The sequence below is a fragment of the Hemicordylus capensis genome, chromosome 1 (assembly GCF_027244095.1).
Source record: "Hemicordylus capensis ecotype Gifberg chromosome 1, rHemCap1.1.pri, whole genome shotgun sequence".
Classification (NCBI taxonomy): domain Eukaryota; kingdom Metazoa; phylum Chordata; class Lepidosauria; order Squamata; family Cordylidae; genus Hemicordylus; species Hemicordylus capensis.
The window spans coordinates 176,997,425-177,015,990 of record NC_069657.1 but is presented as its reverse complement, the minus strand read 5'-3'; the positions used below and the strand labels follow the sequence as shown (position 1 = coordinate 177,015,990).

Sequence of the window (18,566 nt, the reverse complement as noted above, 5' to 3'; positions counted from 1 at the left end):
CTTGGATTGTGTGTGAAAGTGCTCTCTGTACAAAGTGGCAGCTCCACATAGAAACTGTATACATGACAATGGTGATTTGTGCAATTGTGGTGGGTCACATAAGGATGGCTATACATTATCTCAACTGCACCAGCTGCCTTGCTTATTTTATTATTATTATTATTATTATTATTTATTATTATTATTATTACTACTACTACTACTACTACATTTTATATCCCACTCTTCCTCCAAGGAGCCCAGAGCGGTGTACTGCATACTTAGGTTTCTCCTCACAACAAGTTAGGCTGCGAGAGAAGTGACTGGTCCAGAGTCACCCAGCAAGTATCATGGCTGAATGGGGATTTGAACTCGGGTCTCCCCAGCCCTAGTCCAGCACTCTAACCACTACACCACGCTGGCTTCCTAGAAGCCATTGCATGGGGCAGGGTCACTGAAAATATGTCTCTATAGTTTTCTCTGGAAAATCCTTGTAGTCCAATGGACAGTTAGCTGAACTTCAAACAGAAAAGCCTGTATTCATCCTCTCCATCTGGAGGAAACTCATTAGGCTGGTTCACATGATCAAAATTTAGGTAGGAAGAGTGCCCAGCCAGGATAGGAAATCTGGGAATACTCCCAATCAGCAGTCAAGTGAACTCCAAGATCAAGGTAGAAAGAGGGGAGTATGATCATGTGCATGGTGGGAGTTAGATGGTTTTTCCTTCACCCTTGGTAAAATGCTGAGGAAATAATCCAAATTTCTTTCTCAGATATAATTATCAATAGGAAATTGTCTAGTTATCCTATTTGCCTAGTTCAAACTTTGACCTGTAAGGGAAACATCCTCAGCACACTGTGCATTCTGACTATCATGCTGTAAGTTTCCCTGCCCGTGATGCATGTCAACTGCGTTCACCACTGATGCTGGGGGAACTCACATAATCCCAACTCATACCATGAGTTGTTCTAAACAACACACCAGGAAATAGGAAACAGAGATGCTCAGCCTTGTGGCAACCACAATGACTGGACAGGAGTAGAAAGCTAAGGAAACTTGGACTATTGTTATAGAGATGTGCACAGGTTTGGTGCCTCAGGGAGGGAGCAGAGAGTGAGATTTGTTTATTTTTAAGTTCATCAGGTCCTTACCTGCTCTCCACCAATGCATGCAGCTTCCTGCTGCTGCGGCAGTGCTTGGCCCAAGAACCCCCATGTGGCACCAGCATGCACATGGCATCCGCACATACATGGGCACCATTTTGGTCAACACCATGTTGGCCACACAAATGGTGCCCACACATGTACAGATGCTGTGTGCATGCTGGTGCCGCACGGGGATACCTGGGGCAAGCACTGCTGCAGCAGGAAGCTGCAGGACCTGCTCTCCCTTTTTAAAAAGATCCCACTCCCCGCTTTCTCCCTGTGGTGCTGAACCTGTTCACGGACCTCGGTTCATGCACATCACTATATTGTTAGGTACAGGGAAGTGGCACATCCTTGCAGCCTGTGAGTCACCTGATGTCTTGCTTCAGCAGAGTCGTCTGCTGTTTGTAGGCAGCTTTTGGCAAGGCTGAGCTATCTGACCTACTGTCATGATGGCTCAGATTGACTTCTTCCTCCAGGATTCAAGAGACGTTGAACTTCAGAATACTCAAAAATAAGAAATAGCCCTAAATGCCAAAAAGATTTTATAGAATCAAAATGGTACTCCTACGCATAACCGTAACAGGCTACTGCATTCCTTGAGGGGAAGGCAGCTTTGGTGGCTGATAAGCAGAAGTGAAATGGTCAAAAATACCTATTGAACTTCATTCAAAACTTCTATTTTGCCTGAAAATTTTAATGTAAAACATATATGAAGCCCTACAAACCTGAGTATAATTACAGCACCCTCTACTTCTTTTACAGTATATGAGGATTTGGACCCAAGCCTGCGAAAGTGGGTAAAAAATATCTCACAAGAACAGGTTGTGTGCTAAGTTGTTTGGTTCTCCAACTTCTAGTCCCTGTTGGAAGTCTAATAAGAACAGACTTTCCTCACGGGGCTCTGCCATTTCCAATCTAGGTTCTTCTGCTGCCAGTCTCAGCTGGAAACTGGATTGGAGCTTAGAGGATTGGAGGAGTTTTTGAAGTTTTGATTCAGATTTGGTTTTAAGCAGAAATGGTGGCACATGGTGGATGGGATGTCTTAGACTTTCTGCGAAGTTATTTTCTGCTTTTCAAGTCTTAACTGACTTTATCGCTCTTGCCCTAATCTATTTAAATCAAGCATCATCTGTCTTCAATTACTGAGATTCAGACTCTTCTGTATTGAAATGTCATCTCCAATCCAGAAAGGAATCTGTAGAGGAAGAGGAAAAGAACAGCAGAACCATGGATATCTACAATATGTTTTCCAGGGTGGGGGGCAAAGCCTGCAGTCCTAAAGCAGGCCTCCTCTGTGGCTGCCACAGAGCTTTGGAATATGCTCCCTATTGAAATATGAACATCTCCTTCTCTGTTTGTTTGTAGGAAGACCCTCAAGACACACCTGTTTTCTCAGACTTTTAACTAAAATTAATTTTAAACTGTTTAATTTGTTTTTATCTTGAGATTGTTTTTACTTTTTAATCTGTGAAATTTTAACTGTTTTTACTCTGTTTTATGTGTTGTGTTAAGTTCTGTATACTGCCTGGAGATGCACATATTAGGTGGTATAAAAATATTAATATTAATAAATAAACAAATACATAAGTTGGTATGGTTTAAGCCTGTCTTACCTTTTTTGTTTTTGTTTTTTTGGCCCTAGACCAGTGTGTTTCTTCCAAAGCATATTCGTTTGCTTAGAAATTATTATATCTAGTATAGTTTTAACTGTTTTTACTCTTTTATATTTGTTCTCATTTAAATTCTGTACACTTGCCTAGAGATGCACATATCAGGTGGTATATTAAAATTGATGGTGATGATTGATTAATAAATTGGTAGGACTTAAACCTGGCTTACCTTTTTTTGGTCCTGGACCAGTGTGTTTGTCCCAAAGCATATTATTAGATTGCTTAGAAATGATTGACTCTAGTATAGTTATGGGGGGATGTGGCTGTATCTTAGTGGTAGAGCATCTTCTGTGCACGTAGAAGGTCCCAGTTTCAGTCCCTGGCATCTTCAGGTGAGGTTGAGAAAGACTCCTGCCTAAAACCTTGGGGAGTCACTGCCAGTCAGGATAGACAATACTGAACTAGATGTCCAGTGGTCTGACTTGGTATAATGCAGCTTCCTATGTTCATATGTTCTTATCATTTTATTTTTCCAATGCCCCTTTCCTTGGAAAATTTCAAGTTTCCTTTTCTGCTCAGCTTCAGCACCAATTTCACACAGAGTAAGCAGTGTACTGAGAATCCCTTGCTTAGCATCTCAAATAAATTCCAGCCTTTTCATTCATTCATTACCTCTCCAGAAAGAGAATGTGTAGTTAGTAAAATTTTATACAATTAGTGCTCTGAGAGTGCTTTAAATGCAAACCTGTAAGAGGAAAGTAAAAACAAATCAAAGTTAATTGTGACTGGCTGGAACAAAATGCTTAAATCAATATGATGGCGGCTCATCTGCTTGTCATTTAGCCATTACCTGGGAGACAGATACCTCCTACTGTGGCTGATTTTTGATACAGATTTACTCTGCCTTGATTCTGCAGATACTGGTTAAGCCAAAAGCTATCCCATACTCCCTGCCTCATTATATTGTTTGCTCTTAATGTGCCTGCTGGTTCTTTATGCATCCTTTTCTTTTTGCTAGTATGACACATCCAGGTGGGGGGGAGAGGCACATGGGCATTCAAAAACTTAAACCATTGGTGGGGGGAATCCTTCACAGGGGAGTTAAAATTGATATATTGAGTTTTTAAATGCTGTTGCACAATGAACATTTTTTCATGGTTCTGTATATTTTGCTCCTGCCTTTTTGTTGCACACTGCCGCCCTTTTGGGTGTGAATCCCCAAACAAATTTCATGGATGGGCAAAAGAGAAGGGAAGGGACAAAGAGGAAGACAGTTTTCTTCCTTCTAGTATCTCTCCCCCACCACCCAAGCCTCTGTTGGGGGCATGCCTTCAACTCCTGCCTGTAGGCTTCCAGCGGCATCTGGTAGGCTACTGTGTGAAACAGGATGCTGGACTAGATGGGCCTTGGGCCTGATCCAGCAGAGCTGTTCTTATGTTCTCCCAGGTTTTCTTGTCCTGACCTAAGGAGATCTATACAGAACATCTGAATCAGTCAGAATCCTAAAGGATCAGGATCCACAAGCACATCCAAATGCACATTTAAGTGTGGGTGCTCTCTGTCCACAGTGCACTTTCAGCTGAATACACACTTGCATGCACATCCATATCTACCTGGGGGTGTACACTGGATTACTCTCTGAATCTCCATTCCAGTGCAAATAGGGCATTGTAGAAGGACAATATCCACATTTGGATGTGTGCCCAATTCTTTCAGTTCCTATAAAGTGTGCCATTGAGTCAGTGTTAACTCCTGATGACCACAAGCCATGCAGTTGTCTTTGGAAGAATACAGGAAGGGTTTACCACTGTCATCTCCCCAGGCTCGGACTGACCCACAGGGCAACAGGGCATATTCCTGATGTGCCCCACCCACAGGGCACCCCTGCGCCCCACCACACTTGGCAGCAGTGAATACTCCCACCCTTAAGTACCCATTCTGCTCAAAACCCAGCACCGTCCTCACATACAGACCACCGCCCTCTCAGTACCCCCAGTCTGGCCTTGCATGATCTCCCATACAGTATGAGATGATGCCTTTCAACATCCTATATTGCTGCTGCCCGATATAGGTGTTTCCCATAGTCTGAGAAACATACCAGCTGGGATTCAAACCGGCAACCTCTGGCTTGCTAGTCAAGTCATTTCCCCGCTGGAATGGGTGGTTCTGGGAGGGGGAGGGCAAGGGGAACAAGTGCCCCCTCAGAAAAGTAGTTGACCACCTCCCCCAGTTTCTGTTTCAGAAATCTGACATGTAGAACACAGCTCACCCTCCCAGAAGTGCACTTTGCCTCTTCTATGCTCCTCAGTTATTTTCTGGTGCTGCCACTGAGCCTGCTTCTGCATGCAGATCTCCTTAGTTAGAGAGATTCTGTGGAATCTTGGGAAGAAGCCATACTACCACTATGCTCAAACCAGATGTGGCTTTGTTCTGCCAGAGGGGATGCAGCAAAAAAGATTGGACTTGGACCTGAAATTTCATATTTCCCAAGTACCATTTCTCACACCTCAGACCTTTAAAGAGTGGGGAGGGGCAGCTTATGGGGTGGGAGTGACCACTTACACTGCAAGGGGTCATTTCATGTTGCAGTACAAAACCATCATTAGAACTTTAGGCCTAAGGCTAACAAGAAACACATTGGATCCCCTTTCTTCTCTTTCGCCAGACTCCCCTTTCTTCTAGCTGAGGGTTTGCCTGCGCATGCAGTTCTCTGCTGCCAGTGTTCCAGGGCAGCATGAAGATACAGCATGAGGATACTAAATTCCAGTCCGTGTTTTTCAGTTCTGAAAGGCAGAGGGTCAAATTTTTTTTTAAAGGCCACATTTGCATGTAACAGGGGAAAAGAATTGCAGAGACCTGCACTTTCCTTACCATTACGTCCGAACACGTGAAACTCCGTTCCCATCCATTTGAGTCCTTGGTTTGTAGTGAGTTTTGCTGCTCCAGACTGAGGGCAAACAGAGCCTCCATTCCATAGGAATGCAGCACTGGAGGCTGCATTAGACCAGACTAAAGGTGAGGGAGGAAGCTCCTCCCTCTCTCCCTCCCTGATTGGCTTTGTGGGCTGTCCTTCAAGCAAGAAGGAAGCTTGCACAGCCGTTCCTCTTCCTCTCTGCAGTTTTGCTAACTGCAGAGAGGACATTCTCCCTGTTATCCATATATAGATAGGAGAGCAGGGGTCAGTGGAGCTGTTCTGTGTGGTGTGCGAACGCAGCCAGAGTTTTTCCTGCATAAGGCAACCCTTAGTCATCTGAAAGCCATTCCAGCTCTATTCCTTCCCCCATTTTGCCCCTCTACCCAGCATATCTGAATGCAGGAAACCCCATTTGGAAACAGGGGTGTGATTGTCAGTGAAACAGCAGCTACCAAAGACAGGTTTTACAATTAAACATGAAGGCTACCAGCTTAAAGAAAGGGAGCTTTCAGAGAAATGCAGGTTCATTCTCTCCAAAACTCACTTTTGAAAATTATTTTTACAAACTGGAAATAACAAGTTCATCACTCCAATTGTTTCTAAATTGACTCTCTCAGCACTCCTTCAAGCTGTTCTGCAGACGGCATGTGTTGCACTTGGTAGGTACAATGGACACTGACTATTGGAGGGATCACACAACACCCATTTGGGAAAACAGATTCTCAAGTAGAACAGCAAAGCCTGTCTACCTCGCCAGCTTGGCTCCAGCCCATTAGGTTAAATGTGGGAAATGCTTGGAAACCGACTGGGAACACATGTGTAACACGGAGTGTAAATATGAGGAAACGGCAGGGGAAAGGGGCTCCAACGGCAAAAGCATGAAGGACAAAATTGTGAGGGAGCCCTAGAGGCAAGTGAATGGGAAAGATCTTATGAAACAGATAGCCAAGCCATAGAATAGCAACCTGCCTGGGAATGCTTGTCTTTTCCACCTCCCTCCCTCTGTATACTGACATTTTTGTTGTCGTTATGTGATAAAGGGCATTCAAGCCTAGTCACACTGTTACAATGGCACCCAAGGAGGGATTTCAGGTGCAGCAGCAAACCCTTTAAACAGCATTCTAAAAGCCACCCAAATAGGGGAGGGAGTTACCTTGCACTAGGTTCTGTTTAGTGATGGTTCCACTCTTTTACTCTCTGACTGCAAATCAGCATTTTTAGTGGACAATAGGCTCAGCAGTGGCCTTATGATTGCCTCTTTTCAAATGGAAATGGCTATCCTAACTCCTCTGCCAGGTTTTTTTTTCCCCTTACCAGAGCACAAATTGCAGTTTACAAGGCACTGAGAGGGGGAGAAAGGGGAAAAAACTTAACTGAATTTTTTTTTTATTCGACAAACTGACATGTAAATTACCCTTTAAGTGCTCCACTCTAGGGCTCTGATCATCTCCTAATTGTCACAGTCAATTGTAGCCAACAGTCTCTTCATTCCCAAGCGCTTTGACAACAAGCATAAGGATCAAAGCGGCATCAGCTCCCTTCAATATCCTTCTGTTTAGGATGCTACAAAAAGCCTGAAAAAGAAAAGGTGTAAGGGCATTACTGTAGAGGAAACTGAGAGGAGAAAGTATTATAATAGTCATTTTCTCCTTCTCTAATATGATAGGTCCTTATGTGAACTGCTTCCACCGATTTGGCAGAAATGCATAAACAGCCCAGGGAATGAAGTGCACTCTTCACATTGGACTAAGATGTTGCTATTCAAAAATAAACAGAATATCAGCATTTTATATTCTAAATTCATCCAGCCATGTCTCTCTCTCCCCACCAGTTGTATCAGAAAGAGGCTTGGTGACCTTTTTTTTTCCTTTGCCTTTTTAACGCATTTCTAAGTCAAATTCTGTCCTTCAGATTCAGATTAGGGGTCTTGTTCTGTTACCACCTAAACTACATTTTGCTCCTCTGGATTTGCTAGTATGAAGCTGAGGTTGAAAAGAAGATCACTGCCCTCATGTTATTAGCATTGCATATCACCCTCAAAAAAGAGTATTATGTAGATTACTGAGGCCCTTCTTTGCCCATCTGTTTAGGATGCTACAGATCCTTCTGTTTAGGATGCCTCTCTGTGCTTCAGAGAGGCACAGCTGCTGCCAGACAAGTTGGGGGTATGGCTTAGGCCAGGTTCAGACTGAGCCTGGCCTAGGCCATATTCTCAGCTTGTCTTTCATCCTTACATGGCAGCAGCTGTGCCTCTCTGAATGCAAAACTACTAATGCGACTGTAGAAGGGTAGAGACAGCTGCTGCTACATTCCCCTATGCCACTCTTCCATCATGATGAGGGAGCCTGCTGGAGACACTCCCAGGCTCAGATTAGACTGACTTCACTTCAGGGTTGCCTACACTCAACATCTGGCCAGAAGCTATAGAGTTTTAATGTCTTGCACAGGGTTTCCAAGGTAAGAAATAGAATATAACCGTAAGGGGGCAGAACCAAGGGGGAAATCTATTGTTTGCTTGGCTTCAGAGCTTTGCTATTTGCCCCCTCCCTACGCTCATCATGTTCCACTCCTGAGCCTCGCAGACTCTGCCACTGGCCCCACCCTGACCTCGTTGTGTCTCCTCTCAGGATCTGAGCCTCAGAAAACATGGCAACCCTACCACATTTCCTACCTCCATAACAGATTTAGATTGATTTACTCAAATTAATTTGTGAAAAGCAGGCCTGTCCTACTTCGTGGGCTTCCCTGGGAATTACAGTCTTCTATGAACCTCCCAGATAAGCCACCTAATGGCACAGCGGGAAATGACCTGCCTAGCAAGCATGAGTTTGCTGGTTCGAATCCCCGCTGGTACCTACCTATATCGGGCAGCAGCGATATAGAAATGTGCTGAAAGGCATCATCTCATACTGCACAGGAGGAGGAAATGGTAAACCTCTCCTCTATTCTACCAAAGACAACTACAGGGCTCTGTGGTTGCCAGGAGTCAACACCGACCTGACGGCACACTTTGCCTTTATGAACCACCCAACAATGTTTGTTTATTGTTAATTATTTTTATATTCCACCTTTCTTCATCAAACACGTGCACACATGGTTTCAAGGTTGTTACCCAACTAGGTACTGACCAGACCTAGCTTCATCGAGGAGGGCTTAGCTTCAGCATGGTACCTCTATCATGTTTCTTCAGACTATGCTCCGGGGTGGTACCACATGACTCTCACAGCCCTGCTTTGCTTCCTGGCCCATTATCTTCCTGCCCACTCACACAGTCATTTCTGTTCTATGTCTTGAGGCTTTCCCTCATCCTCACTTCCTTTTTAGCTCCTTCTTTTTTCAACCCCATGACTCCGGCACCCATGGTTTTCATGGTTTTCTCTGCTTTTCAGTCCAGTACCTACTTCCTTGTGCCTCCTTCACATACCTTGAGTCTCTGCTGCTTTTCTTCACTGCTCCTTATACTAATTCTTTTCTCCTGCCAACAATATAAAGACTCCCTCATCCCTGGGTCCTGGAGAGGAGAGCTGGTTTTGTGGTAGCAAGCATGACTTGTCCCCATAGCTAAGCAGGGTCTGCCCTGGTTGCATATGAATGGGAGACTTGATGTGTGAGCACTGCAAGATATTCCCCTTAGGAGATGAAGCCGCTCTGGGAAGAGCAGAAGGTTCCAAGTTCCCTCCCTGGCTTCTCCAAGATAGGGCTGAGAGAGATTCCTGCCTGCAACCTTGGAGAAGCCGCTGCCAGTCTGTGAAGACAATACTGAGCTAGATGGACCTATGGTCTGACTCAGTATAGGGCAGCTTCCTATGTTCCTATGTGAGGTTTTTCTACAGCTTCTCTTTTCATTCAAATCTCCTTTCTTAGATTACTACTGCTACTACTAATGTTACTACTACTATGAATATTTATATACCTCTTTTCAACAAAAGTTCCCTAAGCAGTTTACATAGAGAAATAAAAATAAATAAATAAAGATGGCTCCCTGTCCCCAAAGGGCTCACAATCTAAAATGAAACATAAGATAGACACCAGCAACAGCCACTGGAGGGATGCTGTGCTGGAGTTGGATAGGACCAGTTGCTCTTCTCTTGCTCAATAAAGAAAATCACCACTTTTAAAAAGTGCCTTTTTATTATTATTATTTTCTGCTCCTTTGGGACCTTTAATCAAGATTTTCAAACCCAGCTTCAAACTGGATAATACATCCAACCAGCCCTGATGTTAATCACATAGGGTTGAAACATGAGTGTGTCTAATCGCATTGGAGCAGTCTGTCTGAACAGATGAAATAATAAGTAGTATTTCGTCCATACACTGAAGGCTAGTTCATCTGAACCATGCCCCTATGTAATTAGGTAGTAGTGAGATGGTGCACCAGATGGGAGAGTAAGTATGCACACCCATGCTCCTCCCCTATACATCTGAGACGGTCAATATGTTGCAGAGAAATTACTTATGCACTATAAGAAATTGAACAGGAAGCCAACTTTAACCGAGAAACAAGAGTTTGATATTTATTACTAAGTTCCTGCTGGTACTATATTGGGCAGCAATTATATAGGAAGATGTTGAAAGGCATCATCTCATACTGCACGGGAGGAGGCAATGGTAAACCACAGGGCTCTGGGGTCACCAGGAGTCGACATCGATCTGACGGCACACTTTACACTTCAAAACATAGGCTAAGATGACAATAAATAGACTAACAGTCTCTTATGCAGAGAGAGGGAGAGCCTCTCAGTTTGAATTCAAGACAACAAGTGAGGAGCAGACAATTATTCCACTGATTCCACCCCCAAGCCAGTACACAAACACATTCATAAAGAGAAGCATGCCCCAAACAAAGCATTGAGACAATGTTTACAGCAAAATCCCAACACAATGGACATTTTTGGCCTCATTCACACATAATGCAGAACTATGAGTCAAATGGACCCACGGTTCCGCTTCCCACCCACCCAGTCTCCTGTCCAAATTTGGATGCAATGGAGAGCAGGCTCTCTGCAGTCAGGAAGACTTCAGAGAGGAGGAGGAACTGGCTGTGAGGGCTTATTTCTTGCATGAAGGACAGCTCACACAGCCAATCACAGCTGGAGAGAGGGAAGAGCTTCCTCCCTCAACAAGGAGGAAGGAATGCAGCCTGCAGTTCCACATTTGGACATACTCCAGGCTGCAATTAACCTCAAGTTGGAGCAGCGAAACTCAGTACAACAAAAGGGTTCAAATTAGAGTTTGGAGAGCAAAACCTCGGGTCACTCTCCATGTGGAACCAGAGTTTCCTGCATTCAGACATGCAGATTTAGCAACGTCTGGCCCCTTCAATTCAAGTTTCACATTATGTGCAAATGGGAGGAGTGTCTGAACCAACCTATACTCATGTTTCGAGTGGTCAGTGTTAACCATGTGCAGACATAACACTTCAACATGTTTGCATACAGTTTGGTAATTCAATTGAGTTTGGGTTTGGTTTTTTACTATGCAATCAGATCATACACTCCAACAACCATAGGCACTCCCAGACAGAATATTTTGTCTGCGATTTCCCACTACATTCAGTATGGAGGTTCACATGATTTTGTCATCCATCTATTGTCAACCTATACTTTTAAATCATCACATTGATTAAATGGATTTTTCAAACATTTTGAAAACCACCACATGTGGGAACTGTTGTTAGTGGTACTGTTCTCTATTCTGAAGTTCAAAAGACTTCAGGCTTTTTGGTTAGTGCTATATAAATACACACAAAAACAAGATGCTGGTGTGGAAGTAATGAAGCTTCTGCAAGGAGCACCTGAGGAAGCGTCCCCAATTTCCTACCAGTAGTTCCTGCCTTTAATTTCTAGTTCTTGCCCCTGACAATTACTGCCATTTTTGTTCCTAGGCTTGCATTTTCAAGGATTCCTTGTCAAACATTATTGTTGTTGTCTGCAGCTTAGCACTGTTATTCTGTAAGGCTCAACTTCCCACCCCAGGTCTCAACAAGCTAAGCATCCAGTCTCTGGTACACAATCATGTAAATGCATACCCATGGCTGCTATTTCACACACTGCAGCTGCTGTGGTATATTTTGAACTATTGACAACATATTGTTTATAGGACAATGGTGGTTTTCTGGTAGTCGTCTAACCAAAAGGATAATTGCCCTCTTGGGTTTTAAATCAGTGGAGGACAGACAATTGCAGGGTACATGAACAGCCAGGCAGGCCTTCAATAAAACATGACAGTGGAGGGAGTGGGGCTAACAAAGTGGTCCTTAATTCTAAGAAAAGATAAAGGAATGGGGGGATCATGCATCTACTCACTGGCAAACTAAAGACCAATTCACACATGCATGTACATCACTTGATTTATCTACAGTGATTACAGTACATTTGGTGACTAGTCCCTGTTGAAAAACATTGTCCAACAAGATGTAAGAAGTCATTTTGTGGCATTATATCCGTAATGGTTTGCTGATATGTGAAAGTTATCTCTTGAGATTGCAGTCATCAAGTGATGAACATGCATGTGTACCTCGGTTCTAAAATTATTTTGAGTGAAAATAATACTACCATAATCTATTAGGAAACAGAAGCCCATCGACATTAATCGGAGCTGTGCAAGAGAACCAGCATTTGCACCATTTGTAGCTGAAATCAGAGCCTTATCCAAACTCATTGCAGAAAGGTAATGTAACAAGGAGTTGTTGCTAAACTGAGTAACATTCCTGATCAAACTGTTCTTTTTGAATGGGTGAAATCAAATCAAAAAAACAATTAAAAGGGGAAATAAAGCTGCCTTTCCTCACAGCCTAAGCTGTCTGCTGGGCCTATAGATACACTGGATTTCTATGCAGCCAGTTTTAAAACATGCATAATTGCTTATGGTCAACATCCAGTAGCCACCAGATCACACATTAAACAGATAACCACTGTTATTATAAGAGCAGCTTCCTTGACCTCATATTTTGGTCTGGCTCAGTTTTCCTGTACTCTGCCAGTATGGTTTGGAACCTTGTGCCAACCTTGCATCTGTACATGTCATTTTCAACTAGTGGAAGTGAGCAGAGCAAGAGGAAGCCAGTATAAAGCCCATGTTTATGCACACGAAAAGAATCAAGTCAGAAATATGATCATAGTGTCCATGCAATGTTTGTTTTAAACAGTGTTCTACTTTTAAAAAAACAACACTCTAGTTAAGGTACCATGTATGTTATTTGACAAGAAAACCTGACTTTAAAATGGTAAATGTTTGGGCAAGTGCATATTTGGAAAAAGAAAATTTTCCTTAAAAATATGGCTTTGATTTTTTGTTTTAAAGCTAAATTTCTAGAAACTTTCATTTCCCAAAAGCTCACTTTCACAGATTTAAGCTAAAGGCTCATCAGGTATGAGGAGAACCATAGTGTTGGAGGAGGCCTTGTACTCTATCTCATCCAATCCCCTGCTTAATACAGTAAATTCAGAGCTAAAGCATCTCTAGCAGATGGCTGTCCATCTTCTACTTGATGATTTCCGGGAAGGGAGGGCCCACCTAGGTACTTGGTTCCACAGACAACCAAGTTGGCTCTTATCATTAAGAAGTTTCTCCTAATGGTCAACTGAAAACTAACCTCCTGTGAACTACACCCATTAGCTCTAGGTCTGCCCTCTATGCTGCAGAGAGCAAGTCCTTGCCCTCTATGTGGCTGCCCTTCAGGTTTTCAAAGAGTGCTGTCATGCTCCCCTTCCATCTTTTCTTCTCTGTGATACACATTCCCTGAAAAGTTAGGAACATAGGAAGCTGCCATATACTGAGTCAGACCATTGGTCTATCTAGCTCAGTATTGTCTTCACAGACTGGCAGCAGCTTCTCCAAGGTTGCAGGCAGGAATCTCTCTCAGCCCTATCTTGGAGAAGCCAAGGAGGGAACTTGAAACCTTCTGCTCTTTCCAGAGCAGCTTCATCTCCTGAGGGGAATATCTTGCAGTGCTCACACATCAAGTCTCCCATTCATATGCAACCAGGGCAGACCCTGCTTAGCTATGGGGACAAGTCATGCTTGCTACCACAAGACCAGCTCTCCTCTCCTCTGTCAACCTTTCCCCATAAGGTCTGTTTTCTAGGTGCATGACCATCTTCATTGTCCTCCTCTAAATCTATTCCAGTTTGACAACATCCTTCTTAAAGTGCAGCACCCAAAACTGGACACAGTAATTGAATTTCAATCCTTTCCCCAATCTTATTCCATTACAGCTACTCCCATCCATCATTGAGGCCATTGCCTCTTCAAGGGTAAGGGGTACAGCCAGGTCTGTTTTTCTGCCTCCTGTTCCCTCAAACCAAACTCAGCCTCTTAAGCAAAGAGGTACTATGATCAGGGGCGTATCTGGGGTAGGCCAGGCAGGGCACGTGCCCTGGGCGCCACTTGAAGGGGGCGCCATTTTGTAAAATTAATTTTTAAAAAAAATGGCTGCCAAAAACAAAATGGCCACCGTGCATGCTCAAATGGCCTCCGTGAGGCCCTAGGTCTTGCCAGGCCTTGCAGAGGCTATTTGAGTATGCGCAGTGGCCGTTTTGTTTTCAGTGGCCATTTTTTTAAAAAAGATTTTTAAAAATGGCCACTGCACATGCTCAAATGGTCCCTGCGAGGCCCTAGAGGCCAGTGGGGGGAGGAGGAACCTTTGCAAACCCCCCCCCCAGCCTTTAGGAAGCCCCCTGAAGGGGCTACAGGTAAAAAAATAACAATATATTATGTAAGTCACTGTACACATATTCAGATTGGCACTATGTACAGAGAATCAGGGCTTGTGAATACTGAGCTGATGCTTATGAGCTAGGATTGTATTCATTTGCCCTTACTTTGCTTCTTGTGATAAGTGAGTTAAATGTGATGTCTTGCTAATATGGCTATTAATGGTGAATTTGTCTTTGAATCAGTGTGAAATCCTTAATATTAAGGCCCACTGGGAGTTTCTTGCTCTCTTTCTCTCATTTTAACTGTCTTTCTTAAATACTAGAATATATTCCAAGCAGTGACACAGTTTACTCTGCATATCCTTTAATTATTTACAGAGTATCTGGGAAAAGTCAAATTCTCCATTTATTTTTAAAACGTACAGTATGTAATGGTGATGCTACAATACATAGTCGAGAATTAGATGGGCACTTCTGTTTAGTTTTCCAAGTACACCTCCACATAGTATTTGGGTATTTCATGAGCCCCAGCATACTGAAATTTGTAGTTTTCCAGCATTTTTTGGTCTGGCTAAGTCCACTGCTAAAATAGTTTTTGAAAGATTAAAAGATTAACGAGCCTGACTTGTATTTTTCAGCTGATATTATGGTAAAGTTATCTCAAAGATGGGTGTCAGATGCTTGGACAGGGGCACAATTTCAGTGTTTGCCCTAGGCACTATTTTCCCTAGATACGCCTCTGACTAGGATCACTCTCAAATGCAGCTGCTGCAAGCTGTGTCATTTAGGATGGGGTGGAGATGCTTTTTACTGCTATGCTCTTTATTGCGGTGAAAAAAATCACTCCTGGTTTTTTGGGGAGGAATGGAAATATTGTCTATTCGTTGCCGACTCCAACAACCCCAAATCTCTTCTGCATGTAAAAAGAAGCATTTTCTTATTCAGGGAGTCCCTGTTGGTGGTAAATAGTGTCAAAGGTGGTAGGTAGGTTTTGACCCATTGCAATGTTGCCTCCCAGTAAAGCGGTTTCTCCCACAGGAATACACGAAAGCATGCACTTCAGAACGTCATTCGGTGTTCTTTTTTTGTAAAAGAACTACTTCTTTTTTTGAGTTCATGTTTTTTGTAAAAGCATACACTCAAGATCACCACTAGGATAAGCCTAGTCCTGGTGATCCCAAAGACTGGCATCATTTTTCTATAACTAATTTCTCCTTAAGTTATCCCATACTTGATCTGAAGATGTCATAATGCTAAATAACAAATCAGATTTGTGTTGATATCACCAAGGTCAAATTATGCCCATTGAGAGTGGGGGCAATATGTCCTATATTTGTCACATGGTATATCCTAACCAATAAGAGGTGCTTGTAACAATCACTGCCCCTGCCCCCTTTTCAGTGTTTTCCAGGGTCACTATCAAAAGCCTACTCCTGATGCTGATGAACATTTTCATGGAACAGATCTAGGTTCACTGACAAGAGTGTTGGAATGGCTAAGGTACTTCCAATGAATTAGAGAAAAATTGTGCAACTTACATAGTCCAAAACACCTTAATTCCCAGATAAATCTTTAAATTGGTCATTTCTTGTGCCTCTCCCCCTCAAAATGGCAGACTCAATAGTTGATATTCCTAGGCCATCCTGTTCTGTTCCTTGAGTACTTGGTTCTAAATGGTTGCTCTGAGAGGAGGTTCTTATTTATGATTACTGTGTCAAGATGATGTTAGTTATGTATCTCTAAAACAAACAAATTAGCTTTGATTTCCTGCTCATCTTCTACTTTCCTTGTGGCCATTGGTACCAAATAGGTTGCACCAATTTGTTGGTGCTAAATACGTTGCACTCTACAAATCAGTCATACCTTTGCTGAAATCAATTTAGTACTTTGCTGGAAATCAATTTAGAGCTTAATCCTATGCACAGACACAGAATCAGGCTCCAAAATCCCAGCGCTGGTGCAAAGGAACTTTGCTTATATCCTTGCTGAGAGCAATGCCACCCTTTGTAGTGAAGCACCAGTAGCAGCCATTGGATTGGATCCCAACAGCACAGGGAGCAGCCCAATAGTTGCTACTGTGAGAATGGAGTTTGCAGCAAGAGGATTTTCTGTTCCTTTCTTCAAAGAAAGGGTGGAGCTGTCCATTTGTACTCTGCTTGCCTAATACAGGATGCAGCTGCACAAGCATCTTCTTGTACTATAACAGCCACAGGTGGGAATAGGACTTGGCTGTTAGTCCTTCAACAAACCTACATCTACTTTAATCCAAATAATATTTTATGTCAAATAGGAAACACATTGGCACCCAGATATTAAACATTTCCACTAGCACATCACCCAGCGACACAGGAGAGTAACATCAGATTTTATGGGAGTGTGCTGGAGTTGTGTAAGTGTGCGACTTTCCAGGCCTGGTCTATTTTAAAGGCCAGGTCTGAGCAACCTGGGTGTATGATTCTTACAAAAATGAACGTATTTTGTTTTAAAAGCTGTTCCATTGCAAAATGCTGTGAGCTGATGTGTATGATTAGAGTTCTAAAATGGCAACTGATAAGAACCTAAATGGCAGGTGTGGATAACAAAAAGCTAATGAACTGATAACCATCTCATGGCTGAATATCATCACATGTCCATGAGATTGCCAATCGAGTTAGGGCCTTCTTTCTAATCTATGCAAAAGAATACAGATTAGAATATCAAAAGGTAAGATACCAGCAGTTGCTGAGGACATCACATTACAGAGGTCCCAGCAGCAGTGGTTTAATGTCGGTTATAAATGCAAGATCCAAATCTGTGTCAAAATGCACCATCAGCAGCGTCAGGAATCAGCACCGGTTGCAGTAGCTCAGACCTGGTCAAACAAAGGGCCTTTTCCTCCATTACGAACGGTGGGAAGATCAAAACAGGAAGAGAGCGCGATTGTAATCAAGGACAAAAGTAAGCCATCGAGAGGCATTTATCAAGGCTCACACAGATGGAAGCCAATAAAGAAGGGTAAGAGGCCCAGACAAGACAGAAGGACTTGGATGACACAATATGAAAGGAATTTTGAATTGGCCCTAAACTACTGGCATTTCCTTAATTTTAAGAATTGAGTTTCTTCTGCCAAGGTCTGATTTATACAGAATGCAGGCTACATGAAAAGCCCTTACCTGTGCAAATTTTCCATGCTTTACTGGTAACATTTAAATGCTCTTATGGCATATGCTGGTCCATGCATATGTCATGTCCACAGGCAGCAGCCCACTGCTCAGACCATTGATAGCTGCTGTACTAAATTAACATATTAATGGGTCCATGCATTTAAGAAATGTCTCAAAACGTGAATTGACACGTATGAGAAAGCGTACACAGGTAAAAGCTTTCGCCATAGCCTGTGTCCAGTAGAACTCAGGCCCCCCAGTCTGCCATGCTGAAGGCGACCCAGATTCTGTACCTTTAAGAATAATGATATAGCTATGGCTCCATCACAGATCATGTGCTTTGCACTCAGAAAGCCTATATTCAGTCACTAGTACCTCCATTCAAAAGCATCACAAGTAACATGGCTAGGGGGAGCTTCAGTTTTTTAAGGAACTAACTATATGTTAGGCAGTTTTCTAAATAATAATAATAATAATAATAATAATAATAATAATAATTGCTGCGATGCTCTAATGTTGCATTTGTGGCTAGCCCCTGAGTCCTTAGAATCTGTTCAAAAACACAAGAAGTAATATGGTGCTTATGGACCACAGGCCCTGCTTGGTATACAGACACTTTACATTTTCATATAAAGTTCTATTGCACATAAGTCCAGTTCTTGCGGGAAAAGCAGCACAAGTGTTACTGATCTTTCAGCTACAAGTAGATTTGCTGGCAGGGAAGGGTCCCACTAGTCGCTTCACCTGGCAGGCTAGAATATTTTCTTGAAAGCCAATCCTCCGAAACACTAATCCAGCCATTTCATGGCTAAGGACAAAACGCTCCCTGTCTGCACTCAGAATGAAATTGATTCCACCCAAAGCTCCATGTGAAGGAGCTGGGAGTGCCCATTCCCAGCCAGATCCACTGGCAACAAGGCCAAGAGTAGACTATCATTTGAAAACCAATCAATCAATCATCTTTATTCGGTCCATCGAGCAGCAAATCATTTGAAAACAAATCCTGGGGCCCCTACCCATGGTGGATTCCACTTATTTTATTGGCCAATATCCTAACACAGCACAGGCACTATTCACGGGCAGATATGCATGTGATCTGGATGGGTTCAACTAA

General features: G+C 43.0%; 1 long non-coding RNA gene across 3 annotated transcripts in view; it reads right to left on the bottom strand.

The window, feature by feature from the left end:
• The window catches only part of LOC128327300 (uncharacterized), a 152,823-nt gene that overhangs the window by 113,874 nt on the left and 20,383 nt on the right, over positions 1-18,566 (bottom strand). For 2 of the 3 annotated variants that reach the window (XR_008308575.1, XR_008308574.1), the window contains exons 5-6: positions 7,067-7,226; positions 3,411-3,483 (exon numbers count right to left, since the gene is read on the bottom strand). The exons of the other annotated variant lie outside the window; for it this stretch is intronic. This is a non-coding gene — a long non-coding RNA (uncharacterized LOC128327300). The remainder of the gene's footprint in view (positions 1-3,410; positions 3,484-7,066; positions 7,227-18,566) is intronic. 3 annotated transcript variants of the gene reach the window in all.